At 39.7% G+C, this 18,078-nt stretch overlaps 2 long non-coding RNA genes across 3 annotated transcripts in view; both read right to left on the bottom strand.

The window, feature by feature from the left end:
* LOC309871435 overlaps nucleotides 1–18,078 on the bottom strand; it is a 92,978-nt gene that overhangs the window by 34,937 nt on the left and 39,963 nt on the right. The gene's annotated exons all lie outside the window — the stretch shown is intronic.
* LOC309871437 lies at nucleotides 1,689–17,930 on the bottom strand. The gene is made up of 2 exons (XR_014315281.1): nucleotides 17,747–17,930; nucleotides 1,689–1,978 (listed from the first exon to the last, which is right to left on the bottom strand). It is a non-coding gene; the product is annotated as an uncharacterized lncRNA (long non-coding RNA).

Below are 18,078 nucleotides of genomic sequence, written 5' to 3'. Positions count from 1 at the left end.
GAAGCCAACAGGAAGGAAAGATAAACAAATGGAAATGAAAGTGAAAGACAGAAACAGAGACAGAGAGAGTTCTTTAAATGGCATATGAGCCCTGAATCCAGCCATACCTGAACTCAGAACTTCCCTCCTAGACTTAATTACATGGGCCAATGAATGTTCTTTGATGCTTAAATCAGTTTGAACTGAATTTCTGTCACAATACAAAGCATGCTGACTAAAACTTTAATTGTTCCTTCAATATTAGTATAGTGCTAGAGCATGTACTTTTTCTTTCTCCTTTTTTCTATATATATTTTAGAATTCTTCTGACTCTCAGTTTCATCATCTAATCATTCAGCAAATATTTATAAAGCACTGACCATATGCCAGGCATTGTTCCCAATGGTTTTAGGAAAATTAATAAGGCTTGGACTTGCCATTTAAAAGTTCAGAGTCATCTCCAGATGATAAGCTGGTCGTTTTGAGTCACCAAAATTTCAGTTCTCAAAAAAAGAAAAGAGATTTAGCACTCAATTTCAAGTGTTTGTAGCTCTTACCCATAATTTGACTTTATTGCATATGAATATTTTGACTTAGTAGCAGAAGTCACCTTTCCCCAAATTCCTTCTTATTTTCAATGTGGTTACCCCATTTTTTTCCTTAAGAAAGTTACTTAGGCTTCCTGAGTCTTAGTTTTCTCATCTGTAAAATAAAGGGTGAAATGTAGTGGGTTGTCTGATTTCTTCTCAAACTGAAATTTTGGCAGTTAATTTATATAAATCCTTTTCTTCTTTGGGAGCAATGTCCTACTCTGCCATGTAGCAGCCTTCTCCATACATATCTTTCCCACCTCCAAAATCCAGGACATCAAATGAGTTTCTCAGACAATTTCCATTCTTATTCCATTCTTAATACCTATAAACCATTCTCTATGCAGCAGCCAAATTGGTTTCCCAACCACACGTCAAATCAAGCCACATACTGTACAACTCGCACTTAAGATCCCGTGGAATGCTATCACCTTGGAATAAAATTCAACTTCCTTATGTGGCCCCTGTCTTCCTTTTCCTCTCTCATCTAACCGCCTTTCCTCCTGCTCGTTACTCACTATACTCCAGCCACACTGTCCTGTTTCCTCCCTCTTGAATCTGCCATTCTTGTTTCCCTCTTACCGTCTTTGGTCTTGCAAATCTCTTTCTGGAAAATTCCTCCAGGTCCAGGCAATGTACCCTCTTTTCACTTAGGTCTTCACATATGTCACTCATTCTGTGATTTCCTGACTCCTCCTCCTACCATCCATCTAAAATAACATCCAGATCCACCTCTTCCATTGATTTATTTTCTCTCTAGCTCTTATCACTCCCTGGAGTTATAGTAGATCATGTTATGACGATACTATGTTATATAATTAACATTGAATTTAATATAACTTAATGTAAATTATGTTAGCATAGAGAGGAACAAATAGTAGAGGTTCATTTGGTGTTTGTGGAATGAATGAGTAATTCTACTCTAATTCCCAATTAGCCATCTGTTTAGCTCTGAGGCATATATGACAATATCCTGTTGTAAGCATCTTTTGCTCTAATGCATGGACAGTTTTTCTATCTAAGCAAATTTTCAGAAATTTGAAGGTCCCACAAGCAGATAGCTCTTCTTTTGTGAATTCTCATAAAATGTCACTAGCTAATAGAATTGTAACAATATTCTCATAAGAGAATAGATGCTTTATTTTTAAAAGAACAGGTTTTTTTCATATTGTTAAAAGATTCAATTGGAACATGGCAGAATTATAAAACAATCTGTATGGGCAGTAGATATAATTCAGTCCACCAGATGAAACCACAAAAGAGTCTGGAGATAGAGCTCAGGCAGAAGACCACAGTCAGATGGACAACACGCTCCTGACTAATCTAGGAAGAAGTTCATGAAAATCATCTGTCTTCATCTGTATTTTGTCCAAATTAAAAGATCAGGAACAGAAATCTGGGCCACAGTCCTGGTGAACAGGAAGAAATTTAACAGATGAAAGGTTGAGAATCTTCTTGCTATCTGTATTTACTAAAAAGTAGTAAGAATGCACAAGAATTTTTGTAACAGCACTGTTCCTAAACTGGGGAGACTTCCCCTTATCCATAGAAAGTAAAAACGATAAACAAATCATATTATATTCATGCAGTGGATTACTATACAAAATACAAGAATGAATGATTTATAACTGCATGCGGAAATAGTAATACATCCTACAAATGTAATGTTGGGAGACAAAAACCAAACAACCAGTCACAAGAATATATACTACAAACAACCAGTCACAAGAATATATACTAAATGATTCCATATATAAAGTTCAAAAATAAGCAGAATTAATCTACAGCATCAGATCAGGATAGTTGTTACCCTTAAAGAGTTAGTGACTAGAAGGGGGATGTGAAAGAGATGCTAGTAATGATCTAGTTCTGTTTTTGGGTCCTGGTTATGTGGATATGTTAACTTTACCAAAATTCATTTAGCTGTGCATTTATATGTGCATGTTCCTGTATTTATTTCATATTTCAATAAAAGTTCACTAAAAAAACTTCATGTTTTAAGGAATTTTAAGCCAAGAAAATTAAGAAAGCCTCTTTTGCAAGTACTCACAGATTGATATGCCAACTTTCAAGCCCATCAGAAGCATGTGTTGAAAAGAAGTTGAATCTCTAGCTGAATCTCACAAAAAGAACACATTTGAATCTGAAGACGTTGCATATCCCAAGTCTTTCAAAAGAAAATGGCTTGGTATTCATAATGCCAAGTTACATATTTTTATAATCTCATACCTTCTCTCCTTGTCATTCACCAAAACACATCAATGAATCAATGTATATTTTTATTATAAAATATATATGTATATTTAACTGAAGAGGAAAGGTATTGGTGGATAGACATCTTTTTTCTCTTCTAACTCAGATCATATATTGCTAAGAGTTTTCCATCATGATTATGGCTCTGTAGTGGGTTAGGAAAGAGAGGGAAGGAAGTAGCTGTAAGAGTAAAATAAAAAACAGGCAATAGGGCAGTATCTGAGAAAGGTAGCAGTTCAGATTTTTTTCTTCTAGGCAGGGTATAACCAGCCTCTAAAGTTTATACACAGGTGACTAGTCTATAAATCTCATTAGCTTGAGACATCTGCCTTCAGTACTGGAAGACCAAGTAATATTGAATTAGCCTTATCACTAAGGACAACTAGAAAAGCCTGAGAAAATATATTTTAAAAATTAACAATAGGGATGCCTGGGTGCTCAGTCAGTTAAACATACAACTTGATTTTGGCTTAGGTCATGATCTCACAGTCATGAGATAGAGCCCTGTGACGTTGGTTTCTGTGCTCAATGGGGAGCCTGCTTAGGATTCTTTCCCTCTCCCTCTGCCCCTCCCCTCCATATGGGTGTGCATGCATACTCATTCTCTTTCTTTCTCTAAAATAACTAAATCTTTTAAAAAATTAATAAAAGCTTGAAAGCATAAAGAAGTAAATAAGATGGCAAGGAATTACCAACCAAATCCAGAGAAGTGATTCATTATTAGGTGCCACTTTTTTCCCCATATAGAAAATGTATCTGAAATCATGTAAAGGGTTTTTGTCAGTCTCACTGTATCAGGAAGACAAAACTTGGGATCAAAGTCACCCAGCTCTCATACATAGTTTAACTTTGAATTATCTGGGTTGCTCAAATAAATCACTAACTTGGATTAAGGTGCTTTCAAACTGCTAGTGTCCCAGGCACATGACAGAAAGAAATACAATTTCTTTCTAGAGGAAGGTAACTTCTACAATTTTATCCCAAATATAACGTTTTATACAAAATGAAATTAGGTAAAATTAGAAAACCTTTAAAAAGAAGCAGACAACAGAAAGAAAACCATGGGATCTTCCTTATATTTGAATATAAGAAACAAAAAGTCTTTAAAATAACTTTTTGCTTTATTGAAACAGGTTAAAAATTAAGATTGAAAGATTTTACAAAGAATTATAATTTTTTTTTAAAAAGGACAAATGAAATTGTAGAACTGAATGTTACTATAGCCAAAGTGAAATCTACAAGATGATTTTAATAGCAAAATTGATGGAGCTGAAGAAAGAATTTGTGAGCTGGAGAACAGCTCAGAAAAAAAAAATTAACCCAAATGAAGCATGGGGAGAGTGAACTGAAATATTATACCCATTTAAAAAAAAGATAGGCTGCTTTGTAGCAAAATCCTGCATGTTGCCCCATTCTATGCACCATGTCCTTCTCTACCATCGCCACCACCACAACTCTGAATCAATGTGCTATCACTCTAACTTTTTCCTTCACTGTTGTTACACTGTATGGCAATTTTAGTTTGATTTTACTAGTATGAAAAGATTCAAAGATGACAAACGTGGAAGTTGCTGTAGGCTTCATTTCACAGATAATTTATTTGGGAGGCTATTTACAAGGCATTTTTAAAAGATTTTATTTATTTATTTTATTTGAAAGAGAGAGAGAGTGAATGAGCATGCAGGGGGCGGTGGGGAAGGGCAGAGGGAGAGAGAGCATCTCAAGCAGCTACCACAGTGAGCACAGAGCTTGACTCAGGGCTCAATCTCAGGACCCTGAAGACATGACCTGAGCCAAAACCAAGGGTCAGAAGCTCAACCAACTGAGCCTCCCAGGTGGCCCCACAGGGCATTTTTCAAATGTTTGAATATAAATGTCTTTACACTTGTAAAGGGGGAGAAAAACACTCCCTCCCTCTACTACTTACTTCTGACACCAAATGTGTGTTTTCTTTTTCCACATCAAGCAATTCTTCAGTTCTCTGCTGACACTAAGTGTCCTACAATTTAACTCAGTTGTGACACAAAGTACCCAGAGTTAACACAGACCCCACAGTTCAAGGGCTCAGCTCCCAAACTGCTCTCTAATTCAGATGTCAATCAAAAGTCTCAGGTTGTTACTGTACTTCTGACCAGGCCACTATAAATTAGAGGTTCCCACAGCCTCTCTTCAGGTTTGATAATTTGTTAGAATGGCTCACAGAATTTAGGAAAGTCTTCATTTACTATTACCCATTTATTATACAGGATACAAGAAAGGAAAAACAAAAAGGAAAAATGCATAGGGTAAGGAATGGGGGGAGGAACATGGAGCTTCCATGCTCTCTCTGGGCATGCTACCTCTAGCCAGCACATTAACATCCTCAGCAACCAGGAAGCTCTTCAAATCCCTTCAGTTAGGACTTTTTATGGAGTTTACATTTAGTAGGCAAGATTGATTAAGTCATTGGCTATTAGTGATTAACAAAACCTCCAGCCCTTCTCCCCTCCCAAGAGAATGGAGGGTGGAGCTGCAATTTCAACAGTTAGTTGAAGGGTTAGTTCCTTTGACAACCAGCCTATCACCTCTCCCCCCTACCTCCCCTCCTCCCAGAGCCACTTCATTAGCATAAACTCAGGTATGATTATATGTGCTTATTATGAATAACAAAAGGTACTCTTCTTAGGCCTTTTATTAAGAAAGCCAAGAGTTTTAGGAGCTCTTTGCCAAGAACCTGGGACATAGACCAAATACAAATTTCTTTTTTTTTTTTTAATTTTTTAAAAATTATTTATTTATTTATTTGACCGAATGAGAGATTACAAGTAGGCAGAGAGAGAGGAGAAAGCAGGCTCCCTGCTGAGCAGAGAGCCCGATGCAGGCTTGATCCCAGGACCCGAAGATCATAACCTGAGCCGATGATACTCAGAAAATGTCAACTCTAAAAACGAGCCAAGTTGGTGATGAAAAAGAAAAAAGAAAAAGAAAGAACTCCAGGCTAGAAATTCAACTACTCATGAAATTCGTAGGCACCTTGAGGATAGATCATCAGTGTTGCCTTTATAGAGAGCTTCTGGAAAGAAAAACAACAGATTCTCCATGAGAAATTCAGCTCTTATCACCTCAACTCTGACTGCAAATGTTCATGTAAGAGCCCTAGACAACCTGGTCTGAGAAACTGAGTCCCTAATCTCGATGGGGTCTGCTGGTTTAGAGTTATGATTCTGTTACCTCCACCCAGAACTGCAATATGGCCTGTATGAAACCACTGGCCCACTCAAAGCCTTATACTTCTCATCTATAAAAAGGGTGCAAACCAGGTGACTTTGTTTGTAAAGGTTGATTTCCGTTCTAAAACCACACTTTCTAAAATGCAACATTCTATTTCTTAATGTAGGTAGTGGTTACACAAGTATTTGCTTTTAATGATTCTTTAAGCTGAATGTACATGTTTTATAGAGCCTTCTAAACAAGTAATGTTTCAAAATGTGTTAAGAGGGAAAAAAAAAAATCCTATCAGAGGAAGCCAGTCTAGTACCATTCTTGAATTCGTAAAAGTAGGTGTGAAAATTGAATGTCGGAGGCAAAAAGCCAAGAGCAGATTGAAGCTTGTAAAACTCCCGAGCCTTCAAACCATTTCAGTGATAAGATAGAATCGAAGAAAATGGAATGAATGGGAACTTGCAGGGCATGTAGGACTGTTATGAGCTCATAAAAGTCCCCACAATGGTCCTTGAGGAAATTGAAATCCAAGGGTTGTTACTTAACAGCTACATTTCCTCTTAACCAAATGTGACCATGGACATATATTGAATAGCCTAGGAAAAAACCTTTCTTCCAGTTTCCAATAAGGAGCATCTTAACATGCTCAAAATTACTTGGTTATAAAACTTTTTCCTTTATAGCATCTATTTCTTTCACCAGGTCCTGTGCTGAACAGATAGGTCTGCTCTCAAGGAGCTTTCAGACGTAGAAGCCTCTATGTCATTTAGAATAAATTCCAAACTCCTTACTCCTCTCTAACCTTGTCAAAGAACACCTCTCCCCTGTCTCCCACTGACCTTCTATTTTTGCTTCAGCAAGCTTCCACCTCAGGGCCTTTGCACTTGCTCTACCCTCTATCAAACATTCCCTTACCCCCATCATTACATGGCTAGTTCCTCACCATTCAGGTTTCAACTCGAATATCAGAGATGCTTTCCTTGACTTTCCAATTAAAAAATGTAATGTCCTTCCTCTCCCTCTCTTCATTCTCTGTCACACTTCTCATTTCTCAAAGTAATGGTCTTCCAAATACTCAATATCTGTAAGCACCTGTTTTTAAAAAAATATTTCTAGTCTTTCATCTTCCAATGTAAAGAAAGTTCCATGAGATCAAAGGCTCTATTTGCCTTGTCCACCAGTATGCCCCAGTGGCTGGGTCAGTGCCTTGCACATAACTGTTGCACATTAAGTATTTTTAAATGTTATCATTATTTACAAAGAAATTAATAATATGAGGGGGGAAAAAAGCTTTACAAAATTATTTTAAGGTTTTGTTTAGTCTTAAGACTCCCATTCTCCTAAGTGATATCAAAAAGACAAACATCAGGAAGTTGTAAATGTAAAGAAAGGTGAAATGAATCCTGAGTACATTTATGTCATCTACATTGGTTGGAATGATAGAGTGATTTACAGAAGGTGCCGTTAGTGGGATAGGGAAAATCATATATAATTCTTCAAGATAGAGAACGAAAAAGGTATTCCAGGTCAAGAGAACAACTTGAGCAAAGGCATGAAGAAATAAAAATATTCAAAATGTTGCTAGAACAGAAGATGAATGGAAAGGAAGAGTACTTTGAGTAATATCCATGGAAGGCTTTCAACTTTATGCTCTATTCTGGAGGTGACGAGGATTAGGAACATAAGATGACCTCACTCATCTTATAGAACTATTAGTCTGACAGCAGTATGATGAATGGGTCTCTGTATGAGCATCAGTGAACACTTTGAAGTTGTGGCCAAAATTCTGTACATGTGTATGTGTGTGAATGTGATATTTGGACATTTTACTGGAGAGAAAAACTTTGTAGCTTTCATCAAGGCTCAACATTAAAGAAATAAAAAAACAATAAAATATAAACACTAATGTAGGGGGAAAGTAAAAAGTACCCATCCTGAAGTTAAAGGGATGATCAAGCAGAAAAAACAATTGTTGTTGTTGTTTGTTTGTTTGTTTTAAATAGGTGATCCAATAAGTGGTATAAGCCCCCTTTCTTAAAAAAATTTTTTTTAAGATTTTATTTATTTATTCGACAGAGAGAGACACAGTGAGAGAGGAAACACAAGCAGGTAGTGGGAGAGGGAGAAGCAGGCTCCCTTCTGAGCAGGGAGCTGGATGTGGGGCTTGATCCCAGGACCTGGAAATCACAACCTGAGCCGAAGGCAGGTGCTTAACGACTGAGCCATCCAGCTGCCCCATTTATGAGCCCCCTTTAATTGAGTCTTCATGCTTTTTGGAAATACTCAACTATACATACTATAAATATCAGGTAGATTAAACATTTCTAGAAGACTGGAGAAGTCAATTTTTTATTGGTAACATAGGAATAGACTACCTTATGTAAGACAGTATTTGCTTAAAGATAGGAAAGAGAGGGAAATTTAGGTCTTAACAAGCTAAGATAAGAGAGAAAAAGAAAAAAGTATGAAACATACTTAGGTATGTTCTATTTGATTCTTGCCTCTGCCTCAAAGATCCATTCCATAGTAGGTGCTCCCTATGCTAAACAGTTCCTCCCATCCCCCTTACTGATGAAGGGTCAATTCTTTGGTCATCCTCAAGCCAGTTCTCTGGTGATATAATTTGCAAAACGGCTTAAAGTGTAAAAATATCAGAGTTAATCATCTGCCCTAAGTTATTATAATACTATTCTAGTGAGGAAGAAACACACCCAAAGTAGAGAATTGCAGGATATTAATGGTAAAAACGAGAGAGAAGAATTCAGAAGAGAAGGTGACCAACAGGAAAACTGGATGCAAATCAAGCCAATGGTCATCTCTCCATGGAGACCAAATTGGAGGAACACTGAGGTCAAATAAGGACACTGGCAAGAGAAGGCAACAGGCATTGGAGTCAGATGGCCTCGTCCTTGTAGAAGCTATGCACATCCCTTTGAAGAGGAGGAAGTTGGATTAGAGGAATTGGCTCTAATTCAGTAGGAAGAAGTTGCAGGAGCCAGGAGGCTGAAAGATGTCTGCCATCTGGAGAAACTGGGGGAAGGAGAATTGGAAGCCATGCAGATCAGGGGTGGGGAAATGAGAAGACAGGCTATTTGGCAGGGATACTTGGGTGTGGTCAAATGCCCCCACAGTGCTCTAATTCTGGGATGTGGTTTGCACAGTCTTGACATCCAGTAGAGTCAACAGTAAGAGAAAATTCTTTCATTTCCAAATTCTGATAAATCTATATTTTGAACTGACATTTAGGAAAACTGTCTTTAAATATGTAAATGTAGTGTTTCACTGTGATCCTCAAAAAAAAAAAAAAGTAACAAATCTCAAAAGTCATTAATAGCAATTCTAAAAAGTACAGTAAATTTGTGATCTTTTTTAAAGATGAAGGAAATGATACAAGATCTCTCTGGATATAGAATTTCTTTTGGAGAAGGAAAATCCAGTAGAAGGCACTGAAATTCTGGCAGAGCTAAGAGTAAAGGTTAGGGGTGGTTACAGGTACAGGTTTGGCTCTTGAAAGAGAACACGTGAGATGGGAACTGAGGTCCGCCATTTACAAATTGTGTGTTCTCGGGCATGTTCATAAACCCTGTATACCTCAATATCTTCCACCTTACAATGGAGGTAGTATCACATCAAAGTGTTATTATGAGGATTATAATTCAAAATAATGCCTGTAAATTGTTTAGCACAGTGCCTGGTATATTTTGAGAGGTAAATAATTATCCATCATCCCCATCAACACTATAATTAGAGAGGGCTTCCAAAGTTAATGGATTGGAGTCTTCTGTTTTCTACTGAAGTGCTGTATGAATTCCACCAAATGATTCAGCTATAAAAGGGGAACAAGATCTAGTTCCAGACTGAATCTCAAGCATTTAGATCATAGACATTGTTATTATTAACAATAAATTGTTACATAAGGGTATTGTGTTCCTTGTGTCAACTCTACAATGAACTCACTGTGATGCTAGATAAGCCACACATCTGTCTAGGTTTCTGTTGTTTCATCAGTAAATACAATTGAACTACACAATCTCCAAGGTTCATCTGAATTCTAACAGTCTTTGATTCTGCAACCACAATTTCAAATGCAGCACTTGTGAGCTAAAACCAACATAACAGCCTGTATAGGTCCACACACATGGGTATTGAAAATGCAGTGTGTATATGACCTTCCACAATCAAGAGGTGGGTTGCCCTCCTCAGCCCAGCCTGCTTGCTCAGAATAGCCATTTTGTTCTGCCCTTGGTTAGCTGTCTCTCCAATAATTTTCTGCAGCAAACCCCATTCTTATCCCAGCCGGCAAAGAGGAAAATGAATTTGCCCCTCAGTCCCAGGCATCTCTTTGGATGCTGCAGGGAGAGAACAGGCCAGACATTTCACTGTTAATTATCAGCAGCCTGGCTGCTGTGGCCCCTTGCTGTGCCAATTTGAGAGATGAGACTCTTTACACTGCTTATTAGGCTCAGCTAAATAAATATTACCCGGCATTAGTGTTGTCAAAGATACAGTCTGAATTCAGCTTCCTGGAGTGGTTGTTGGTACCCAAGCTTTCACCATTACATTTTCTTCCTGGCCTTCCCTCACCATACCACTATTAATCTTTCTCTCTTCCCTGGATATTCAACTGGATTCTGACATCAAGGAGTTGAAATATAATATCCTTGATTTAATTGCTTTCCTTAAGGTTATCAAACACCTATGCTGTTAGACTTAAGTCCTTAGTATTAATTACCTCTATTTCTGTCTCAACAGACTAAATTTCCCAGCCGTGTGTTTTGAGTTAGAGTCACCCTTCCCTCACCCCCCAGCAACTCAGAAATGAGTGTAGATAGACTTAAGCTCCCTGGCTGCGGGATGGGAAGATGGAAACTTGACCCTAATCAGGACAATCATAGTCCAGAAGACTTAATTCCAGGACTTGTTTAAGCTATTTGAAAAACACACCCTCTCTTCTTAGATAGATATTGAACCTAGAGACTAGAACCCTAAAAAGCTACTATAAGCTATCTTGTAATCATAAAGGTAGAAACTACCAGGAATGAAGCCAACACATAGCGAGTGGTGAAAAGAGATAGAGAAAAGAAACTCATGCTTGTTAAAACCGTTAAAAGCCTGGATCAAGCTTTACCTGAAGCCACCCCAATCTTTGGACAGTTCAGTTCTGAATGATTATGCCTCTAATTCTATCATTTATTTATATCTCTTAGCTGATGTGGTCTCCCTTACGTGTCTATATGCACCAAGTACAGGTGGAGCCCTGCCCATTTTCTTTCAGATCTTACCATTGTTATATTCTTCTGCCTGAATTCCTACTCTTGGGCTTACTGTAGTGTTTCTGCCTTTAGGCCAAAAGTGCTGGGTAATTAACACCACTCTGAGGCAACCCTCAACCAATAAGTGGGAGGGTTGGTAAATACCCTAGCTGCCTTGCTCCTTTGGGATAGTTAAGATACATGTTTCATATGGGTTTTCAGAGTTCCCAGGCAGGACTGAGCCTAATTTGTTTGCAAATGCTCCCTGCATTGGCTGCCTTCCTTTCCCTGTCTCACTTCCTCACTTCTCTATGGGCTTGTTGGCATCACCTCCTAACTAAATTACTTGCACTTGGGTCCTTGGAAGCCAAGACACTGTTTATCAGAGCAGCAAACTAAAGCTACAGTAGTCCACAGGAATTTATAAAAAGTAACATCTACTTATAACTTTAAAAAATTCACCCCATGAGTTGTTTGGCTTACACAATTTTCATCTTTCCACCCCCAAGTAGACTGATGTATACACATACCATCTTGACATAGACTCAGTCTAGAAATAAGCTATGAATTTGAAATCCAGTGAGTTGATGCATTTTTTCCCATCAGTGCCAGCCAGACAGAGGGTGATGTACTAGATAGAAGATTTCAGAGAGAAAAAGAAGTAAAAGCATGAACAGGCAAGGTGCAGAGGATGCTCATCAATCCTCTAGCAATGACCATGAGCTGTCTAGAGTCTTCATTGGAAGAATCATGGTCACTGAGGTTATTAATATGGTGGTGCTAAAAGATGAGCAACACAGACATGTTTAGTCTCTGGATATATTCCTCTCTCCCTGCATCATCTCTCTTCCAGTTCCTAAACCTTCCATGCTAAGAAAAACATCACCAGGCATGGGGCTTTGCCAAAAACATGCATTTGCACTCCAAATGGTACCTGTCAGATGAAAAAAGCACTTTAAATAGTGTACTTGCTGCCTAGTCTCACTAATGGGATGTTGTCTATTATTTACATGGAAAGTGTTAGAATGCAGACTTCTTTGTTTTATTTTTATTTGGGGTATTTTAAACAAAACACTTACTTTAATGCCAATGGGAAAAGGTCCACTTCTCTTTTTGTTCCTTTCCAGCTTCCAATACTAAATTTTTGCCAAAGAGCACATATGGACAACAGGGCTCATGCTGAGCCCAGTGTAATTCCATTTCACTCCTGTTAGAAAGTACGATCATGGGATAAAGGAGTCAGCACCTTCCAGGTAACATCATACAACCTCTTCATTTTACCAATAAGGAGAAGGAAGGCATGAATGTCTTAGATGACAAAGCTGGACAGGACTTTAATGGTTAATTCACTCCTGTCACAGATGAGGAAACTGAGGCAGAGATCAGTGAAATGATTCATTCAAAACTTCATAGGAATTTAGGGACAGAATTGAGGCTAGAACCAAGAAACCTCAATTCCATACCTGCACCTCCATCAGACCACTCTCATTAATTTTGGTTTAATGGAACTTTTGTTTCACCTGCATCTTTGTGTTATGTTAAGTTAACGTTTCTATCCTGTAACCTACTCTGGATATGGTATGGGGTGTTTCTTCTTAAAGAATGTGAAATTATACCACTTCATTTAGAGGCCTTTCCTAAAGAGTCACACTGGGGAGGAACCCTCCCACACAATGAGTTTTGTCATGGATATCACAAGAAAAAGTCACATGACCTTTCTTTCTCTTTTCAGAAATAGCCTGAAAAAGTCAGATTATACTGCAGATCTCACCTTAGTCCATTTAGTTTCATGCTCTTCCCTAATCCCAAACCATTTCCTGGGCTTGAGCCCAGGTACTGGTGTGGCCAGGAAAATGCCAGATGCCATATGGACTCCCCAGGCCACCTCCTGGTTGAGGTTGGTGGCACAACACCTAGGAACCAACTCACTCCAAGAGACAGAACAGATGGCATTCTAGATATGAATATGCATAATTTAGACTGCTAAGGTTGTTAAATAACTATGTGTTTTTAGATGGATTCATGAAAATCAAGAATTTTATAACTGAAATGAAAGCCAAGCAAAGGAAACCACAAGGCACTTTCCAAAGCTGTTCATTATTTCATATTTACTGGTATTGGCCTCCATAACATGCTGTAACCTCCAGAGAAACCACTGGAAAATAACCAGGAAGCGAGAAGTCACACCGAAACAAAGGACCTTGACTTCAGATTTCCATGCTGTGAGACCCCAGAAAGGCCAGTGATGACAGAACAAGAAGTGGCTGAATTTCTCCTTGACTCTACCATCTCTTTCTATGGCCCTTACCTGAGAAGTCAACCCTGACTATCCATCCCCAACTCAAACCATGCTTTAATCTGACTACTCCAGGAACAAGGCTTGAGGGCACAACAGTAATACAAGTCACTTGATCAGTGGAACTGGATAAGAAGATGGATTTCTAGAAATCTCCAACATAAACAGTACCCAGCAATAATACTATCTTTCATGTGCAGCTATTTCCAGTTAACAGAATATTTTCATACTTTTGATCTCCTTTGACTGGATCTTTATAACAACCCTATGAGATAAATTGAGCAGGAATTCTTACCTCATTTTACAGATGAGGAAATAGAGGCGCGGAGAGGTTAAATGCCCACTTGGGGATGCACAGAGGGTAAGTGGTACCACAGGGACTTGAACCCACGACTTTCTGATTCTGCATTTAGTGATGCATCTCATTTGGCATTTGCCAATGAATCAACAGCCAAAAGAGCCTTCAATGGGGAAGAATTCCAACTGCTGCTAGAACAGCCTAATCCATGGATTAACTACTTTAATGAGTTAGAACATCAGGGGGTGGAATAAAGTGATATTCCCATATTCTGGAGACATTCCAAAGAAAGAAACTGGATTCTTATTATGCATCATTGATACTAGTGCTTCACCTCTTCCTGTACCCATGACCTTTTGCTATTCCTCCAGCCAGAGGCAGAATACATTTTCCTGTTTCACTCGTGATAGATGTGGCAAAGTGACTTGCTTTACCCAATGAAATGTTAGCAATCATGATGTAAGCAAAGACTCAAAATGAACTTGCTTCGTTGAGTTTGCCTTCTTGTAGTTTTATTACCTTCCCAGTGTAACTCACTAAACCAAGGGAAAATATGTGTGTGCAGATATAGACCTAATCTGTAATTGTAAGCTGAGCCCATCTGAAGCTCAGCCTAGATCAACCAACCTCTATCCAACCAGTGACACATAAGCAAGAAAAAAAGATTGAAACTACTGAGCTTGGGGCTGATTTGTTATACAGAAATAGCCAACTGGTATTTTACCTTTCTTTCATCTTCCCAACTTCAGTTCAATGTAGATAGGGGTTGCCTTTTGTTATCTTTACTCCCTGTTTTTTGTTTTTTGGTTTTTGTTTTTTTCCCCAGGCAGCGCATCATCAACTCTTCCTAAGTCTTAGATTAGCAAGAGTTTCAATCAGGATTGGTATCATCATAGGTTTATGAAAAATTATTATTAAGTACCCAAAGGGTAGTAAAAACAAGGTAGGTAAAGTTATACTTGCAAAAAAGAGCACCATAGAAGTTAAATAAATATTTAATAAATGATTTGAAAACTTCGGGCATTTGAAGGCTATTTTATAATTGGGCTATTAGTGAAAACACATTGCCATTAAACAATATTTCCCATGTGCCTCTTTTCATAGTGACCTGGTGCTCTATGTGCTAGGAAGAAAGACCACCCATCCCCTAATGGCTTACTGACGAAAGCAGACAACACAGACGCAGGCAACTGGTAGAAAACATCTTATAGGTAAAAGATAAATAGATAAGTCAAGGGCAAGTTTCGATATTTTATTTGGTCTGATTCTGCCATTTTAGCTTTGTTGGATGCACTCATAGTCTCCGAAGCCCCCCAAAACCCAATTCTTCTGACTCCTTAGAACCCTGCGACAGGCTTCCATCTATAGACAATTATACACTTTTCTAGGTGTTTAAGAAGTTCAAGTCCCCTAGTTCATCAGCTGTCCCAAAGGGTGGTTGAGGGCAGGAATGGTATCAATATCAGCCCACTGATGGAAGAAGGATGTGGCTGTTCATCAGTTATCTGAGGACAGTTTCCTGGAGATGCTAGAAAAACTATGCTTCGCACCTGGCCAGCACTCAAAAATATTTGCCAAATGAAAGGATGGAAGAAGATAGGAACTAGCCTCTGCCCTACCCAGCCTTCCATCCTTCCACTCTGTTTCATCTCAGTTTGATCAAAACTCATCCATTTGTCGGCTCCCTCCGACTCCTACTGGTTCCAGCCATATGATTCAGCCATCACAAATATCCAAATTTGTTCACTGATCACATTTCCTCCCCAGTCCCTGGCACGGTGCTTGTTTCAGACTTCTCTCTCTCTTTTTAAAAAAGATTATACTTATTTGAGAGAGAGAGCACAAGAGAGAAAGCACAAGCAGGGGAGAGGGGCAAAAGGGAGAGGGAGAAGCAGACTACCTGCTGAGCAGGGAGCCCAACAATGATGTGGGGCTCGATCCCACAACCCTCGTTTCATGACCTGAGCTAAAGGCAGAAGCTTAACTGACTGAACCCCCCAGGCAGCTGACTGGCTTGACTCTTGCTACCTGCAGATTGTCCTTTTAGCTCTCAACCCCATTTTTATATGCTCCAGAACACTGTATTTTGTACACAGCCTCCATCCTGGCCGTCACTCCAGAAGGATGGACCTGGATTCTCAGTTTCCTTTTTAAAAATTCTTTCAAACAGCATCATGCTGGGCTTGACTGTTAGACTGCTTACAAAGCACTCTATTGCACACTGACTCATCTGAGCCTCACCACAGTGCTCTCAGGTAGATAGCACAATCCCACCTGTTCAAATGAATACTTGGAATACAAAGAGGGTCTCAGAGTTGGTATACAGAGCAACCAAGATGCAAACCCAGTTTTCCTGTCTCCAAATCTGGAAGATACTTCTTTGCATTATGGTAGTTTAAAAAGTACTAGCACTGCTGAAAGTCTCAGACATCTTTTATAACATTTGAACTTAGGAGAGAAAAAAGCAACAATTGCTAAGAACAGGAACTAGTTATTATAGCTCAAAAAATGGCCACAAGAAGACTGATCCATTTAGAATGTTCGAATTTGCCCAAATAAATGTCAGTGATATTCCAACACATTGATACAGATCTTGTGATTCTGGGTTCATTTAGCAGGATTCCCTCTTCCAAAAGTAACTCGAGCCTTAGTGGGTAGAATAAACTTAAGTACAAAAGCCCTGAACTCTATAAACCTCAACTTCCAGCCATGCTTTCAGAGGGGATTAAAGCAATGTCAGGGGAGACCAAAGGTTGGCACCACATCGCGAACCACTCAACATCTACTGGAACTTACTACCTTTATAAATATATACACGACAGAGTAATGGAGCATTTGGAGGACCCTAAAAACTGCATCTTGAGAAGGTATCCAGCTTCCCCAGGGGCCATTGTCCAATCTGATTCCACTTCGAGATCATTTCCAATAACCAGCTTAAGCTTGAGATGGTAGAAAAGTTCTAGGTCTGGAGGAGATGATGAAGGTTCAGCTACTTGGCTGTACCACTAAACTGCGTGAAATTGAGCAAATTCCTTGGACTATCCCAGCCTCATTCTTTCCACAAATATGTATTGAGCACCTAGAAAGGTCCAGGCACTGGGAATTAGAACAGCCCACAAGACAAAGTTCTTGCCCTCAGGAAACTTACATGCTAGGAGAAATGTATGATAAATAAATAAACATATAAGGAACATAAGAAAACAGTAGATCTGCAGAGAGAGAGAGAGCAGAGGCGCTATGGATAGGATGCTATTTTGGATAGGATGCTGTATTTCCCCCTTTGAGATAAAGGGGGAAGAGAATTCCAGGTGAAGGGGATCGCATGCAGGCACGTCCTCAAGTAGGGGAACTCTGGTGTGGGCTTTCTAGAGAAATCAAGTGGGATTCCCACTGCCCCTGTATGAGCTGAGATGCCCTTATATACTTTGCTGAGCAGGTCACTGCCTGTCCTGCTGAGGCATGTCTAGACCCGTGACAGGTCTTTCCAGAGGCCCTGAGCAGCGTCATTCCCTGGCCATTAGCATACTGGTGTCTAGGGAAGGACAGATTCCAACCACAGCAGAAGAGCCGGCAAAACCCGGAGACCCCACTGGTAGCCCCAAGACATTAGGGTGGATTTTCAGAGATGGACCCTTTAAGTGATTTCAGAGAGGACCCGATTGGCTACTTTTCATTTACATCCCGCCACCAGCTTTCTTCCCAAAAAATCATCTGGTAAAGCCAGTAGGGTTAAGGCACTTGGCCTTTGCCCGGCAGAGTGACTGTTCAGGGGATGCTCGAGACTTTCAGATCTTACTTCCTTTTCTGGGTCACCTGCTTGGTGCGAATTCACCCAAATACATCAGTTTGTTATTTTAGAGTTATACATTATACCTACATTTCTCCTCTCCCGCAGAAATTCGAGCTCAGTGTTGGGGCACAGCCCCCCGCGGTTGAGACTTAGAGCTTGGCAAGGCCCCTCGCGTCCCCCTCCTTCTGGAGCCAGCCCGCCGCACCGCCGCGCTAAGCCACTTGGAGAATCCTGAGTCATTTCACCATTTCTGTTTCTCCCCCTTTCCCCGGGCAACGTTCCCGACGCAAAGGAACACTGCAGCTCTGCGAGCGCCTCCCTCCAGCAGGGCGGGCACCCGCACCCCCCCTGGCCTCCCTCCAGCAGCCGCGGCTGGGGATGCGGGCGGAAGGTCGGGGAGCCAGCAGCCCCGGGCGAGC

Source organism: Mustela nivalis (genome assembly GCF_964662115.1).
Source record: "Mustela nivalis genome assembly, chromosome: 8".
Classification (NCBI taxonomy): domain Eukaryota; kingdom Metazoa; phylum Chordata; class Mammalia; order Carnivora; family Mustelidae; genus Mustela; species Mustela nivalis.
This window is presented reverse-complemented; position numbering and strand designations above follow the sequence as displayed.